At 41.8% G+C, this 15,865-nt stretch overlaps 1 pseudogene; it reads right to left on the minus strand.

Annotated features, from left to right (window-relative positions):
* Window positions 1–14,643: 14,643 nt before the first annotated feature.
* LOC525831 (small ribosomal subunit protein eS4-like) lies at window positions 14,644–15,436 on the minus strand (annotated as a pseudogene).
* Window positions 15,437–15,865: the final 429 nt, after the last annotated feature.

The raw sequence follows: 15,865 nt of genomic DNA on the forward strand, positions 1-15,865 counted from the left end.
GCCATGATCTTCATTTTCTGAGTATTGAGCTTTAAGGCAACTTTTTCACTCTCTTTTTCACTTTCATCAAGAAGCTTTTTAGTTCCTCTTCAGTTTTTGCCATAAGGGTGGTATCATCTGCATATCTGAGATTATTGATTCCAGCTTGTGCTTCTTCCAGTCCAGCGTTTCTCATGATGTACTCTGCATAGAAGTTAAATAAGCAGGGTGACAATATACAGCCTTGATGTACTCCTTTTCCTATTCGGAACCAGTCTGTTGTTCCATGTCCAGTTCTAACTGTTGCTTCCTGACCTGCATACAGATTTCTCAAGAGGTAGGTCAGGTGGTCTGGTATTCCCATCTCTTTCAGAATTTTCCACAGTTTATTGTGATCCACACAAAGGCTTTGGCATAGTCAAGAAAGCAGAAATAGATGTTTTTCTGTAACTTTCTTGCTTTTTCCATGATCCAGTGGATGTTGGCAATTTGATCTCTGGTTCCTCTGCCTTTTCTAAATCCAGCTAGAACATCTGAAAGTTCATGGTTCACATATTGCTGAAGCCTGGCTTGGAGAATTTTGAGCATGACTTTACTAGCATGTGAGATGAGTGCAATTGTGCAGTAGTTTGAGCATTCTTTAGCATTGCCTTTCTTTGGGATTGTAATGAAAACTGACCTTTTCCAATCCTGTGGCCACTGCTGAGTTTTCCAAATTTGCTGGCATATTGAGTGCAGCACTTTCACAGCATCATCTTTCAGTATTTGAAATAGCTCCACTGGAATTCCATCACCTCTACTAGCGTTGTTTGTAGTGATGCTTCCTAAGGCCCACTTGACTTCACATTCCAGGAGGTCTGGCTCTAGGTCAGTGATCACACCATCGTGATTATCTGGGTCATGAAGATCTTTTTTGTACAGTTCTTCTGTGTATTTCTGCCACCTCTTCTTAATATCTTCTGCTTCTGTTAGGTCCATAGCATTTCTGTCCTTTATCGAGCTCATCTTTGCATGAAATGTTCCCTTGGTATCTCTAATTTTCTTGAAGAGATCTCTAGTCTTTCCCATTCTGTTGTTTTCCTCTATTTCTTTGCATTGATTGCTGAGGAAGGCTTTCTTATCTCTTCTTGCTATTCTTTGGAACTCTGCATTCAGGTGCTTATATCTTTCCCCTTTTTCTTTGCTTTTCGCTTCTCTTCTTTCACAGCTATTTGTAAGGCCTCCCCAGGCAGCCATTTTGCTTTTTTGCATTTCTTTTCCATGGGGATGGTCTTGATCCCTGTCTCCTGTACAATGTCACAAACCTCCATCCATAGTTCATCAGGCAGTCTATCAGATCTAGGCCCTTAAATCTGTTTCTCACTTCCACTGTATAATCATAGGGATTTGATTTAGATCATACCTGAATGGTCTAGTGGTTTTCCCTACTTTCTTCAATTTAAGTCTGAATTTAAATCTGAATTTAAGCCCTTACCTTTATTCACAGAATATGAAATATTATACTTCCACCTCACTCTTCCAAAATCCAGATATTTCACGACTTTGTTGAGGACTTAGCCAAGAAGCAAACTCATTGTAAAATAGATGCCACAAAATGCATGCACTACACACAGGATTCCCTGGGTGTTTACGCAGCCTAGTCATGCTTTTTTATGTGCCCACAATCTTTATTAAGCTAGCCATCTGGTTATCAACCTACCACAGATCAGGACTCACAAATAAAAAGAGGCAAGCAGGGTAGTAAGGAGAAGTGACAGCAAACTTGTGACAGCAAGGGAAAAAGCCAAAGAACATAAAAAACAGATAAGCAGACTGACATTTTATGCAATGGTCCCAAGGACAAAATGGCCTTCGTGAATCAGTGGGTCCCGGGGCACTTCTGCATTTCATCAGAGCTCAGGAAGGAACAGCTGCGCCAATTACTGGCCTTGGCACACTGAGATAAAGTCAACTCAGTCTATCCTAGGTAAGAAGGAAAGTGAATTGTGTAATAAATTTTTAAGAATTTCTATCAAAGTGTTACACTGTTCAAAAGCTCTGATGCTTAAATCAACAACATTTTTTTCTAGGTCAGAAACTTGGGTACCTCTTACCTGTTATTTCTTAAGCTCTGTTAAGAGCTCTACCTCAAAGAGGAAGATCATTGTCCTTACTAAATTGAGATTAAGAGAAGTTGAGAAATTTTCTAAGTCGTACATCTGCTACTTGATTGATCCAAGATACAAACGCTTGATTTTCTAACTCCAAAATCCGTGTTATGTCATTATACCACACAGCTTTATTTATCCGAGACACCTTCCTAAGGGTTACCTTAGGATTGACATATATATACTACTGATACTATGTATAAAATAGGTAACAAACAAGAACAGATTGTACAGCACAGGGAACTCTACTCAATGCTCTGTGGTGACCTAAATGGGAAAGAAATCCAAAAAAGAAGGGATATGTATGCATACGTATAGCTGAGTCACTTTTCTGTATGGCAGAAATGCACACAACATTGTAAAACAATTATATTCCAATAAAAGTTTTTTAAAAGATGCCTTTTTCTCCATGAAGATATCCTAAAATGAAGTGTTTAAGTACATAACCCAGAGTTATCAGCATGCTCGATTTACATCTTTGCCTCAGGGAATAATTAGACATCCAGGTTGCTACTGTGTTTAATTTGTACCTACCATATGCCCCGGTGCCCTGTGGAAGGACATACGAAGAAGTCTTTCAGCTGACTGAGGACTTCTCTGGATTCCCAGGTTCAAGCTCTGCTGGGAGACAGGGCTCGGCTCACACCAGTGCATCTGGAGGTCAGCCTGGCAATGAGTGAGGGACAGTGTCTTATCTAACCTCAACATAGAAACAGAGGCTGCATCACATGGGCATATTGACTTGGCAAATGAAAAGACCTCTGAGTTTTGTTCTAAAAAGCAGTTTGTAGGAAGAACTGGGATAGGAAGCTCTTGGGTACATCCAGGGACATCCTCTGGAGGAGGGAGAAGGGCCAGATCCCTGCAGGCCACATCGTTCAGACAAATGTTTGTGAAGAGCAGGACCAGAGCTAAGAGAGAGCCCAAGACTTTGGAATCAAAATAAAAAACATTTGAATACGAGACTTTAACAAGTGAAAATTAATACAAAAGTTCATGATGCACAACATATCCGAAGTTAAGTAAAAATAGGATGAGTGTTACTGCTGATTGCTTTGTGTCAGGATTTACTTTGGGCAATACCAACAGAGAGTTAAGATAAATGTTCTTTTTTGTTCTAATTTGTTTTTTAATTGGAGGCTTTGCAATGTTCCGTTGGTTTCTGCCATGCGACAGTGTGAGTCATAATTATACATATATGCCCCCTCTCTTGGAGAAGGCAATGGCACCCCACTCCAGTACTCTTGCCTGGAAAATCCCATGGATGGAGGAGCCCGGTCCATAGGCTGTAGTCCATGGGGTCGCTAAGAGTCGGACACGACTGAGCGACTTCACTTTCACTTTTCATGCATTGGAGAAGGAAATGGCAACCCACTCCAGTGTTCTTGCCTGGAGAATCCCAGGGATGGGAGAGCCTGGTGGGCTACCGTCTATGGGGTCGCATGGAGTCGGACACGACTAAAGCGACTTAGCAGCAGCAGCAGCAGCCCCCTCCCTTCCCATCCCACCCCTCTAGGTAGACACAGAGTGCCAGGCTGGGCTCCCCGTGTTATGTAGCAACTTCCTACTGGCTGTCTATTTCACACAGGATAGTGTATATATGTCAATGCTGCTTTCTTTCTTTCTTTTTTTTTTCCTTATAAAGGAAATCAGTCTTTATTGTGTGATCACAAAAGCATTATAGGCTTTTTGGTTTAAAACAATAGAACATTACAACAAGGAAAGTTGTGACAGTTTCTGAAAATCCCATCTCCTTAGAAAACCACCATGAAGATCTGATCCAAAGACTGCCGTGCACACAGGAGCACACACGTGTGCAACCAAATGCATCTATATTTAGATGAGAACTTACTACACACATTCTTTAGCAACTCCGCCCTTCTCACATAATCAGGCATCTTAGGTATTAGTCAGCTCTTGCCACAATAATGCCGATTAACAGGATGGTCCCCCAAACTCAGAGGCTTAAAGCAACAATCATGCATTCTCAAGCTCATGGTCTCTGGGTTAGCATGGTCTTTCATGGTGGGTCACCAGCATGCAAGAGAATGCTACTTTCTTAATTTGTCCAACTTTCTCCTTCCTTGGTTGTATCTATAATTCCATTCTACATCTGCACCTCCAATCCTTCCCTGCAGACAAGCTCATCAGTACCATTTTTCTAGATTCCATATGTTAAATGCTCTTTTTTGGATATTTATTTACTTTGCTGCACTGGATCTTGGTTGCAGCATGTAATCTTTGATCTTTCTTGTGGCAAGTGAACTCTTAGTAACCACCTATGGGATCTAGTTCCCCAACCAGGGATTGAACCTGGAACCTCTACACTGAGTGTGGAGTCTTAGCCACTGGACCACCAGAGTAGTCCCCAACATGTTCTAAATGTTCTTAGAAAAGAAGGGTGAATACATGGCTGCAGAAAGATGGTGATTTGGGAGATTATTTTTAAATTACAAGGTTCACTAGATGGAGGAAATAAAAATTACCTTGGAGTTTTTAAGTCTGGAAGGGAATTGCAGCCTGAGACAGCAATTCTCAACTATCCTTTTGCTCAAAACACCACCAGTGAGCACCAGAGCCAAGGGAAGTAGCTTAAAATTATTAGATTGCAGAGCCTGGTCTTGCTGGACTTGGCCATGTGACTGACTTTGGCTTGTAGAACACAAGAGGAAGTGAAAGTGTGATGAAATGAGTCTAGGCCTCCAGAGACATCACATGTTCCCACTCACTTTTCTTGCAGTTCTATCATTGCCATGAAGAGAACTTGCCCCAGGTAACCTGCGGGTCCCAAAGGAATGAGCGTCACGTGAACCCAAGATAAACTAAACCCATGGCCTGAAGCCGCACTCAGCCAACCATGTCGGAATCATTAGGGCTGCCCAGTCTCCCTCAGAGATGCATGAATAGATGATGCTTATTACTGTGGGATTTTTGCAGTTGTCTTACACAGCAACAGCTGACTGATACAGTGTCCACAAGTCAAGACATTCATCAACTTCTTAAGCCTTTGCATAGAGCAGTGATTATCAACCCCAAGTGCACAAGAGAATTGCCCAGGCAGTTTGTTAAAAATAGCCAATGCCCATCCTCACCTCAGACTACTTTTAGAATCTTTAGTGGTTGCTCTTGGGCATCAGACATTTCAAGAGCTCCTTGAGGGATTTCCCTGACTGTCCAATGGTTAAGAGTGTACTCTTCCAAAGCAGTGAACACAGGTTTAATCCCTGGTCAGGGAGCTAAAATCCCGCATGCAAAAAAATAAATAAATAAATAAAGCTCCTCAGGTGATTTTCAAATGTGCAGCCAGGGTCAATAACACTGATGTAGATACAAAAATCTTATCACTAACATGAAGAACAAGAACTCACTTTGTACTAGGTGCTGCAAGTGTAAAGCCAGTCCTCAGAATTCAAAAGTTCATCAAATGTATCCGGGTGTTGGAAGACTTATAAACACATTGCTAGCAGGGATTAATATATATTAATACAGCGACCTGCACACACCTCCACAGGGAAGCTATTTCAGAATCATTTGGGGGAATTTGAGAGTATGCAGATTCCTGACCCCCCAGGCTGGAGATTCTGATACAGTAGGTCTGGGTCTTAGATATATTCTGGGTTTTTTAAAATACCACAAGCCATTTTGATATGTAGTCAGGTCAGGAAATTTTTGCTTTGTAATGTGCCAGGTTGGTCTTATTAAGAAGTGGAATCAGGACTCAATCTGAGTTAAAGCTCATAAGCTCCCCTTAGAGTGTTCAATGAGATTAGGGTAGCTATCTGCTCTGAGCCTCTATCAAAATTCCCTTTCTAAGAGCCTAGCAGAAGGACTTTAGACCCTGAATATGGGATAAATAATTTTTAAAAATAAGGAATTTTTTAATTAGATGATGCAAAACCTAAGTTTGAAAGAAGAGATTTTTACTCTCCCGCCCCCCTCCTCTGTCACTAGAGGGATTTTTAGTGACTAGAGAGTATGTTCCAAAACCAAAGCAGAGAGAAAATGTAGAGTGAAAGTGAGATGAGACAGGTTGGTGCATAAATGCAGCTCTGGAAAGTTCCAAGCGTGGAAGAATATTCCAGATGTGCATTTCAAGCAATAACCAGGCACAAGATCAGAGTGTGAGGTGTAATAAACTCTCCCTAGCTGAGGTTTCTAATGAAGACCTGGCCCTTGGATATTTGTCTGTCTTTTGGGAGGATTCCCAGATCCCCAAGATAGAGGTTGGCCCTCCACCACTAGCTCAGCAAGGGTCCCTTCCCTGTTGTTCCTAGGACTCACACCCCTCACAGGAGGTGGCATATCCCATGTGCTCTGTTTGCAAATTTCACTGCTGTTTGTGTTTTTCTCTCTGTGTTTGGTTTTGTTTGTTTGTGACAGCTTTCTATGTGTTGTCTAGATAAATAAACTCGTAGGTAAACCAGCATTATTGGAGAAGGAAATGGCAACCCACTCCAGTATTCTTGCCTGGAGAGCCCCATGGACGGAGGAACCTAGCAGTCTACAGTCCACGGGGTCACAAAGAGTCGAACAGGACTTAGCGACAACAACAAACCACCATTATATCCTGGTGGCTCCCCTGGTGGCTCAGATGGTAAAGCGTTTGCCTGTAATGCAGGAGACCTGGGTTTGATCCCTGGGTCAGGAAGATGCCCTGGAGAAGGAAATGGCAACCCACTCCAGTATTCTTGCCTGGAGAATTCCATGGATGGAGGAGTCTGGTAGGCTACAGTCCCTGGGATCACAAAGAGTCGGACACGGCTGAGCAACTTCACTGGTTCACTGAATTATGTCCTAATGGAGAGAATCATTGTCAATTTCTCTCATGTAGGAAAGAGAGAGTTCCTATATACTAGGAGACTTTGGGAAAATCTTTCTAAATAGAAAGTAAATTCATTCAATTGGGTTTATTCAAGGCCAGCTGATATCAGGAAAATAATGACAGAACACCTATGAATCCTTATGGTCCATTATTTGGAAGTAGGAGTGGAGGAAGAGGAACAGAAACATCTCCTGGCCGGATAAAGTCCCTTCTCATGACCATAACCATCCACTTTAGGACAGCTGAACTCTCAAACCTCATTCCTTAGAGCGCCACCAAAATGTTCCAGACTCCCTGTCTATTTTTTTTTTAATGCTTTTGATGTGGACCATTTAAAAAAGTCAGAATTTTAATTTTGTACTGGAGGATAACCCATTAACGATGGTGTGGCAGTTGCAAGTGGACAGCAAAGGGTCTCCGCCATACAAACACGTCTATCCACTCTCCCTCAAACCCCCTCCCATTCAGGCTGCCACACAATGTTAAGCAGAGTTCCCTGTGCTGTACAGCAGGTCATTACTGGTTATCTGTTTGCTTGTTTTTTAAAAATTATTTATTTATTTATTTTACTTTACAATATTGTATTGGTTTTGCCATACATCAACATGAATCCGCCACGGGTGTACACGTGTTCCCAATCCTGAACCCCCCTCCCTCCTCCCTCCCCGTACCATCCCTCTGGGTCATCCCAGTGCACCAGCCCCAAGCTTCCTGTATCCTGCATCAAACCTAGACTGGCAATTCATTTCTTATATGATATTATACATGTTTTAATGCCATTCTCCCAAATCATCCCCCTACTCCCTCTCCCACAGAGTCCAAAAGACTGTTCTATACATCTGTGTTGGTTATCTGTTTTAAATATAGCAGTATGTACTTGTCCATTTTTAAAGTCCTTATTGACATTGTTACAATGTTGCTTCTGTTTTACCTTTTGTTTTTTTTTTGGCAGCGAGGCATGTGGGATCCCAGCTCCCCGACCAGGGGCTAAACCCACACCCCCTGCTTTGGAAGGTGAAGTCTCACCCACTGGGCCAACAGGGAAGTTCCTCCCTGTCTATTTTTGAGCATTAAACCGGTGAAAGATTTCAGGAGTCCTTTCCTGGTGAGATTTCCTTCCACTTCCCAGGCAGGACATGGGTTAAATGGAAGCTGGTCCACGGTCAGAACTGATGCTTAGTGACTCCCAGGCTCTCACTGCACAGGCTTCCTGTACAGAGCCAGATTTTCTTCACCTGGGAGTGCTCTGAAGAGATATGTAGCTATCTTAAGGGAATACTCTAGCTTTTCATTTAATGGTTGCCGAGAGCAGCAATCTTAGAAGTGTTGTTGTCAACTCTCCAAGGAGGCTTCTTCCAAGATCAAAAGGGCCCTGAGGAACTGACTCTCCAACGTGTTGAAAGAGACTGTGCTGGGCTCATCAATCATAGAGAAAAAGGACATCTGAATTTCCCTCTGGGAGGCCACACTTTGTTATCCATTAAAATAATTAAAATGTGAACAAATAAAATATCAGCAGAAACAGATAAAATACACATTTCAGTAACGTTTTTCAAAGCACTAAGTAGGTGAAGGACTACATAGAAGTTGGAGATCGGCTCTTTGGAATCCAGAAGATGGCAGATCTGGGTGCAGAGCGAAGAGGGGTGAGAAATGGGTTGAAAATAGGGGATTCAAGTATGGTCTTCACTCAGAACGACAGCATTCATTGGCCCTTGTACCTTGATCACCTACCTCCACTCAAGGCTGGAGATATAGGTCCTGAAGAGAAGGAATTGCAGTCTAGTCCCTATGTGATCCAGAAATAACCCACCTTCACAGCTGTGTAAACTCTGGCTAATGTTCTTTTTAAACAAATATTTGTTAATTTATTTGTTTGACTGTGCTGTGCCCTACTTGTGTAATGTGAGATCTTTCATTGCAGACCACGGGCTCTTCAGTTGCAGCACGTGGACTCTGTAGTTGCAGCGAGTGGGCTTTAGTTACTCTGCTGCATGGAGGATCTTGGTTCCCTGACTAGGGATTGAACCCATGTCCCCTGCATTGCAAGTTGGACTCTTAACCACTGGACTACCAGGGAAGTCCCTGGAGATAGTTTTCAACTTCTTGCATCAACCGCAAGACAACTGCAGAACACTTGATGATGTTTGTAGGTCTACATAAATGTTAAAGATTATGGCAATGGTAAGAGAGGAGAGGAGAAAAACAAAGAGTACATAGGGAGGGGGGTGTGATACACTTTCAATTAAGTTCAGTTTAGTCGCTCAGTCACGTCCGACTCTTGGCGACCCCATGCAGCATGCCAGGCTTCCCTGTCCATCACCAACTCTGGAGTTTACTCAAATTCATGTCCATTGAGTCAGTGATACCATCCAACCATCTCGTCCTCTGTCATCCCCTTCTCCTCCTGCCCTCAATCTTTCCCAGTATTAGTATCTTTTCCAATGAGTTAGTTCTTCGCATCAGGTGGCCAAAGTACTGGAGCTTCAGCTTTAGCATCAGTCCTTCCAATGAATATTCAGGGCTGATTTCCTTTAGGATGGGCTGGATGGATCTCCTTGCAGTCCAAGGGACTCTCAAGAGTCTTCTCCAACACCACAGTTCAAAAGCATCAATTCTTTGGCACTCAGCTTTCTTTGTAGTCCAACTCTCACACCCATACATGACTACTAGAAAAACCATAGCTTTGACATAGCTATGTCATTTGCTATGTAATAGCAAAGTAATGTCTCTGCTTTTTAATATGCTGTCTAGGTTGGTCATAACTTTTCTTCCAAGGAGTAAGCATCTTCTAATTTCATGGCTGCAGTCACCATGTGCATTTTGGAGCCCCCCAAAATAAAATCTGTCACTGTTTCCCATGAAACACTTCCTGTTTGCCATGAAGTGATGGGGCCAGATGTCATGATCTTAGTTCTCTGAAAGTTGAATTTTAAGCTAACTTTTTTGCTCTCCTCGTTCACAGGAGAGTGTGCGTGTAAATTATTTATTTATTTATCAGGAGGCTCTTTAGTTCTTCTTTGCTTTCTGCCATAAGGGTGGTGTCATCTGCATATCTGAGGTTATTGATATTTCTGCTGCTAATCTTCATTCCAGCTTGTGCTTCATCCAGGCCAGCATTTCTCATGATGTACTCTGCATATAAGTTAAATAAGCAGGGTGACAATATACAGCCTTGACGTATTTCTTTCCCGATTTGAAACCAGTATATTGTTCCATGTCCAGTTCTAACTGTTTTAACTGTTGCTTCCTGACCTGCATACAGATTTCTCAAGAGGTAGGTAAGGTGGTCTGGTATTCCCATCTTTTGAAGAATTTTCTGCAGTTTGTCATGATCCACATGGTCAAAGGCTTTGGCATAGTCAATAAATCAGAAATGGATGTCTTTCTGGAACTCTCTTGCTTTTTTGATGATCCAGCAGATGTTGGCAATTTGATCTCTGGTTCCTCTGCCTTTTCTAAATCCAGCTTGAACATCTGGAAGTTCATGGTTCAGGTATTGTTGAACCCTGGCTTGGAGAATTTTGAGCATTACTTTGCTAGCGTGTGAGATGAATGCAATTGTGCTGTAGTTTGAACTTTCTTTGGCATTGCCCTTCTTTGGGATTGGAATAAAAACTGACCTTTTCCAGTCCTGTGGCCACTGCTGAGTTTTCCAAATTTGCTGGCGTATTGAGGGCTGCACTTTCACAGCATCATCTTTGAGGATTTGAAATAGCTCCACTGGAATTCCATCACCTCCACTAGCTTTGTTTGTAGTGATGCTTCCTAAGGCCCGCTTGACTTCACATTCCAGGATGTCTGGCTCTAGGTGATACAATTTAGGAAATGATAAAAGCAAAGCACTACCCTGTTATTTGAAGTTGCAACTGTGATCAACAGAAGTAGAATGATAATATATTTTAAAAAAAAAAAGAGAGCTGAGAGGGAAGGGAGAGAGGGGATCACATAGTATGAGTGAGCTACATGAGATAAATAAAACATGAGGTAAACAAATCAACAAGTTGCCTCTATTTTTTTAAGTCTAGTAATTATCTGGAGTTGTGAAGTTAAACAGATCTAAAGCAAAAATGATTAAAAGAGCTTTTCTTTGGGGAGTAGCATCCCTAGTTAGAGAGGGGATCGAGGTAAAACCATTGCTGTGTTAAACTCTTTAGTATCATATCATTGTATTTGTGCATATATATGAAGTGATGCTTCCCACGTGCCACGAGTGGTAAAAAACCTGCCTGCCAATGCAAGAAATGTAAGAGACGTGAGTTCGATCCCTGGGTCGGGAAGATCCCCTGGAGGAGGAAATGGCAACCCACCCCTGTATTCTTGCCTGGAGAATCCCATGGACTGAGGAGCCTGGTGGGGTCGCAAAGAGTCAGACATGACTGAAGTGACTTAACACACACAGCACACATGAAGTGTGATGCAGGTGAGGTCTGGAGGCTGTAACATGTGTGATTTTAGGCAACTTCTCCTAATTTCTCCATGCCTCGGTTTCAGTGTATATAAAGGCAGGAGTAATAACAGTGTGTACCCCATATTGTTGGAAGAATTTAATGGGATGATGTAATTAAAGCATTTAATATAATGACCGAGTAACTTCTCAATAAAGATTGGTTATAATAGTAATTATTATCATCATCACTTGTAACTTGCTTTTATCCACTTAGTACATCTTTAACAGCTCTACAAATTGAGACACATAGCTCTAAGTCACTGTTTGGTAGCTGCATTATAGTCCATAGTTTGGGCTGCCATCCTCCTTCCGCCTTTTAACTGCTAAGGTCCAAACATGCTCCTTACTGAAACCAGGGTTTCTCAGTCTCAGCACTATTAGCATTTGGGGTCAGATCATTCTGTGTTGTGTGGGACTGTCCTGGGCATTGTCACATGTTGAGCACCATCTGTGGCCTCTGCTCACTGGATACACCACCTCCCCCAAGTTCTAGCCACCAGAATGTCTCTACACGTCACCAAATGCCCTTGGTTGCAGTGCAGAAGAGGGATAAAATAACCCCACTTAAGAGTCACTGTGCTAAACTAACATGGCTAACATCCATCCCAGCGATTTCAGTGACTGCCCACCTAGAGCCAAGTTTCTCTTCATAGGAAACCATCCTGGAGCTAGCTACAGGCAGATATAAAATGCTGCAATCCGCTTTGGGCAGTTTTGGCACCAGGAACCTATTTTGTGGAAGACAATTTTTCCATGGACCCAGGGTGTGTATGTGATGGTTTTGGTGTGATTCTGGCACATTGCATTTCTCATATCCTTGTTGATCTGACAGGTGGCAGAGCTCACGTGACAATGCAAGTGATGGGGAGTGGCTGTAAATACAGGTGAAACTTCACTCACTTGCCTGCTGCTCACATCCTGCTGTGCAGCTTGGTGGCAGATTCATTTCGATATATGGCAAAACCAATACAATATTGTAAAGTTAAAAAATAAAATAAAGTTAAAAAAAAACACAAGCTACAGACATGTAAGAGTCCATGGCCTGGGGGTTTGGGGACCCCTGCTTTTGGGTATTACTCGTCTGAAATTCAAGATTAGAGAGACAGCTGCATTGTGCCTGTAGTCTCAGTTGCACTTTATAAGACTTTGGAAAAGAAGCAAGGAGTATTATTCAAGGACTAATATTAACCTCTTCAATCAAGCCAACCAATGGCAGACTATTAGAATGATATCATTCAGCCTCTTGGATCTTATGAACTCCATCATAAGTTTACCACAGGAGAAACTGGGTACAATTTTTGAAGAAGCAGTTAATAGCTAATTTAGCATAAAGTAGTGTGTTTTTCCACAAATTTTCCTTCTAACCAAGGCTAATAGCCTTGCCATGTAATGTCAAGAAATCCAGCAACTCCATAAAGGCCCAGTTCAATGATTAGGTGAGGACAAAACATGAAATCCACATCCAAATAACACTAGCTCAGAGTTTACCTTCATAAATGCATGAGAACGAATAAATACAGGTAGAATCCCATGATTACATACCATTTTAATTTAGAGTTGTGATTAGCAAAACTACATCCATGTCTTTGGGGATAGTTTATCATAGTAGTACTTTGCTGATGTGGTTTCAGAAAATTATTTCAAATGAAAAATCCTGTAGAACAGATGTGTTCACAAGTCCCTGTCCACATAGCAGTGGATCTGCTTAATGAAAACATGGTTATGGCTCAGAATTAGTGCTTTCTACTGTATCAATATTGTTATATTAGGGACCCAGAGGAGTAAAGGAGGTTGAAAAGAAATGAGAATGAGGAAATTGTCAGAACTAGAGGTCAGGGAAAGAATATCTCCAAGGCAGGTACCTTAACATGGTGCAGAGGAAAGGAGATGAAAATGAAGAAGAAACGGAAAAACCAGGACATAAAAACAATGCCGGCTTTATTTAGATAAACCAAATTCAACCCAGTAACACCACCTCTGTGCTCTAATATCATTTCATTTAAATATAATTGGAATGTAGCAATGCCACTTCCATCTCTCTCAAATTTATTGAAATGAGATTTTACAAGCATTCACAAGTTATTCCTTCTTCAAATCATCCTTGAACCAGGGGAGTCCTAAGACTACTTTGTTTTCAAAAGTCATTGATTGAAATTCTATTAAGTTCCTCTACTGTTCAGCCAGCTTTGGAATAATTAATTGTTTATGTTTTGTCTCCAAAGCAAGCAAGAACAATCCCATTTGAGGATTTGCTGCAGAGAAGCTGAGTTTCTCTACAGCACTATGGACTGATTCCTGCTCCCCCTAGAATTCATATGTTGAAGCCCTAATCTCCAATGCGATGGTATTAGAAGGTGAGGACTTTGGAACTAATTAGGTCATGAGGATGGAGCCCCCATCATGGAATTAGTGCCCTTATAAAGACCAGGGAGCTCGCTTGCTTCTTCTCCTTTCTCCCTTTACTTCTCTTTCTCTTTCCCTCTTCCATTCTCTCTCCCTCCTCTCTATTTCTCTCTTCCTCTCTCTCCCTTTCTCTCTCTCCCTCTCTCCCTTCAATGTGAGGACATAATGAGAATACACCTATCTACACTCTAGCAGCAAAGCCTTGATCAAGAACCAAATCAGCCAGCACCTTGATCGTGGACTTTACCGATTTCAGAACTATGAGAAATCAGTCTGTTGTTTAAACCATCCAACTCCTGTTACTGTGTTATGGTAGCCTGAGCTAACACATACAAGTGTGTAACACATTTTTCTTTCTGTTCTGCTTGTGTTTACATGAAACAGAAGTCAGCCAGCAAGATCCTTGTTGCTAGAGAGCTATACTTTCAATCAACACGAAGCCCAAATCCCATGTACACCCTATTCATCGTGAAACTACAAAGAAGGCAAATTTTATCTGATCAAAAATAAGAACATTTTGAGGAAAGCCAGCAATTTAATTTTGGGTGATGGCAGAGGGGGCTGATAATAAAGGTAAACCTTGGAATGGATAACACTGGCAGTTTTAAATGACACAACAGAAAAAAAATCAATTTATTCTTGAATGTTAGTTAACCGGAGCTAAGAACTATCAGAAGAGCTGAAATTTTAATCAAATTGTATGCCTTTTTCTTAAGAGGCCACCACACCCATTTCTAACTTTAGTAGTTGAGTTTCTTTTTCTTTTTTTTTTTTATTAATCACTTGGAATTATCTTTAATTAGGTACAAAGACTTTTCCAATCACATCACATAGAGATCATTTTATCCCCTGCTCTGTTCGGCTGCCAGTCTCTGGTCTCTCTCCTCAGCAGTGGCAAGTAGAATACCCTTTCCACAGGGAAGGGAGATACATGCTTTGTTGCCTGTGCCAATAAGGAAGATGTTCGAGAGCCGTGTGGCAAAGCTGTTGCCATTCACGTCTTTCACATGAACTACGTTAAAGGAACCTGGATTGGTAATCACACCAGTTCTTCCCAGGTTAGCAACTCCAGTCACCATGCACAGGTTACCAGTGTCAAATCTGATGAAATCAGTAGTCTTACCAGTCTCCAAGTCAATTTGGATGGTGTCATTCACCTTGAGGAGGGGATCAGGGTAACAGATGGTGCGAGCATCATGGATCACTGGATGAGAGACTCCTTTTGTCCCCACAAAGATCTTTCTCACTGTACAGTTTACACTTGGCCTCCTCAGGTGTAACACGATGAACAGCAAAGCGACCCTCGGTGTCGTAGATCAAATGAAAACTCTTTCCAGTCTTATCTATGCTGATTACATCCATAATACCAGCAGGGTAGGTTATATCGGTGTGGACTTTGCCATCCATCTTAATGAAATACTGCATGCAAATCTTCTTTACTTCATCTCCTGTTAGGGCATACTTAAGTCTGTTCCTTAAGAAAATGATTAGGGGGAAACATTCCCTCAGCTTCTGGGGCCACGTAGATGGACGAGGAACAAACACACCAGTCACTTTGTCCAGCATCCAACGTTTTGGAGCTGCTACACGCTTCTTGGGACCCTGAGTCATGGCTGCGCTAGGCACGAAAAGAGCGACTTTCTTTTAAAACATAGAAAGTTTAGACCAAAACTGGGAAAATACTTCTCATTAAAAGGAAGGTAAAACAACCATTTTCATAAAATCGATCTCCCTTTTTTTGGCATGCATGTTCAGTCGTGTCTGACTCTGTGACCCCATAGAGTGTAGCCTGTCAGGCTCCTCTGTCCATGGGATTTTCCAGGCAAGAATACTGGAGTGGGTTGCCATTTCCTCCTCCAGGAAAATCTATCCCCTAAGACATTTCTAAAGTGATACCGACTCTGTATTTTCTCAGAAACTACCTGCAATAGAGGTTATACTGTTAGTTGCCTTCGAGCTATTATTGAAACAAAATAGCAACTGTCTTATCTTGATTTGCTGATGCAGGTAGCAATAGAGTTCCTTTAGATTCAGCTTGATTTGTCTTTTTTCATTGGATTTATT

Source organism: Bos taurus, chromosome 1 (assembly GCF_002263795.3).
Source record: "Bos taurus isolate L1 Dominette 01449 registration number 42190680 breed Hereford chromosome 1, ARS-UCD2.0, whole genome shotgun sequence".
In the NCBI taxonomy this organism is placed as follows: Eukaryota; Metazoa; Chordata; class Mammalia; order Artiodactyla; family Bovidae; genus Bos; species Bos taurus.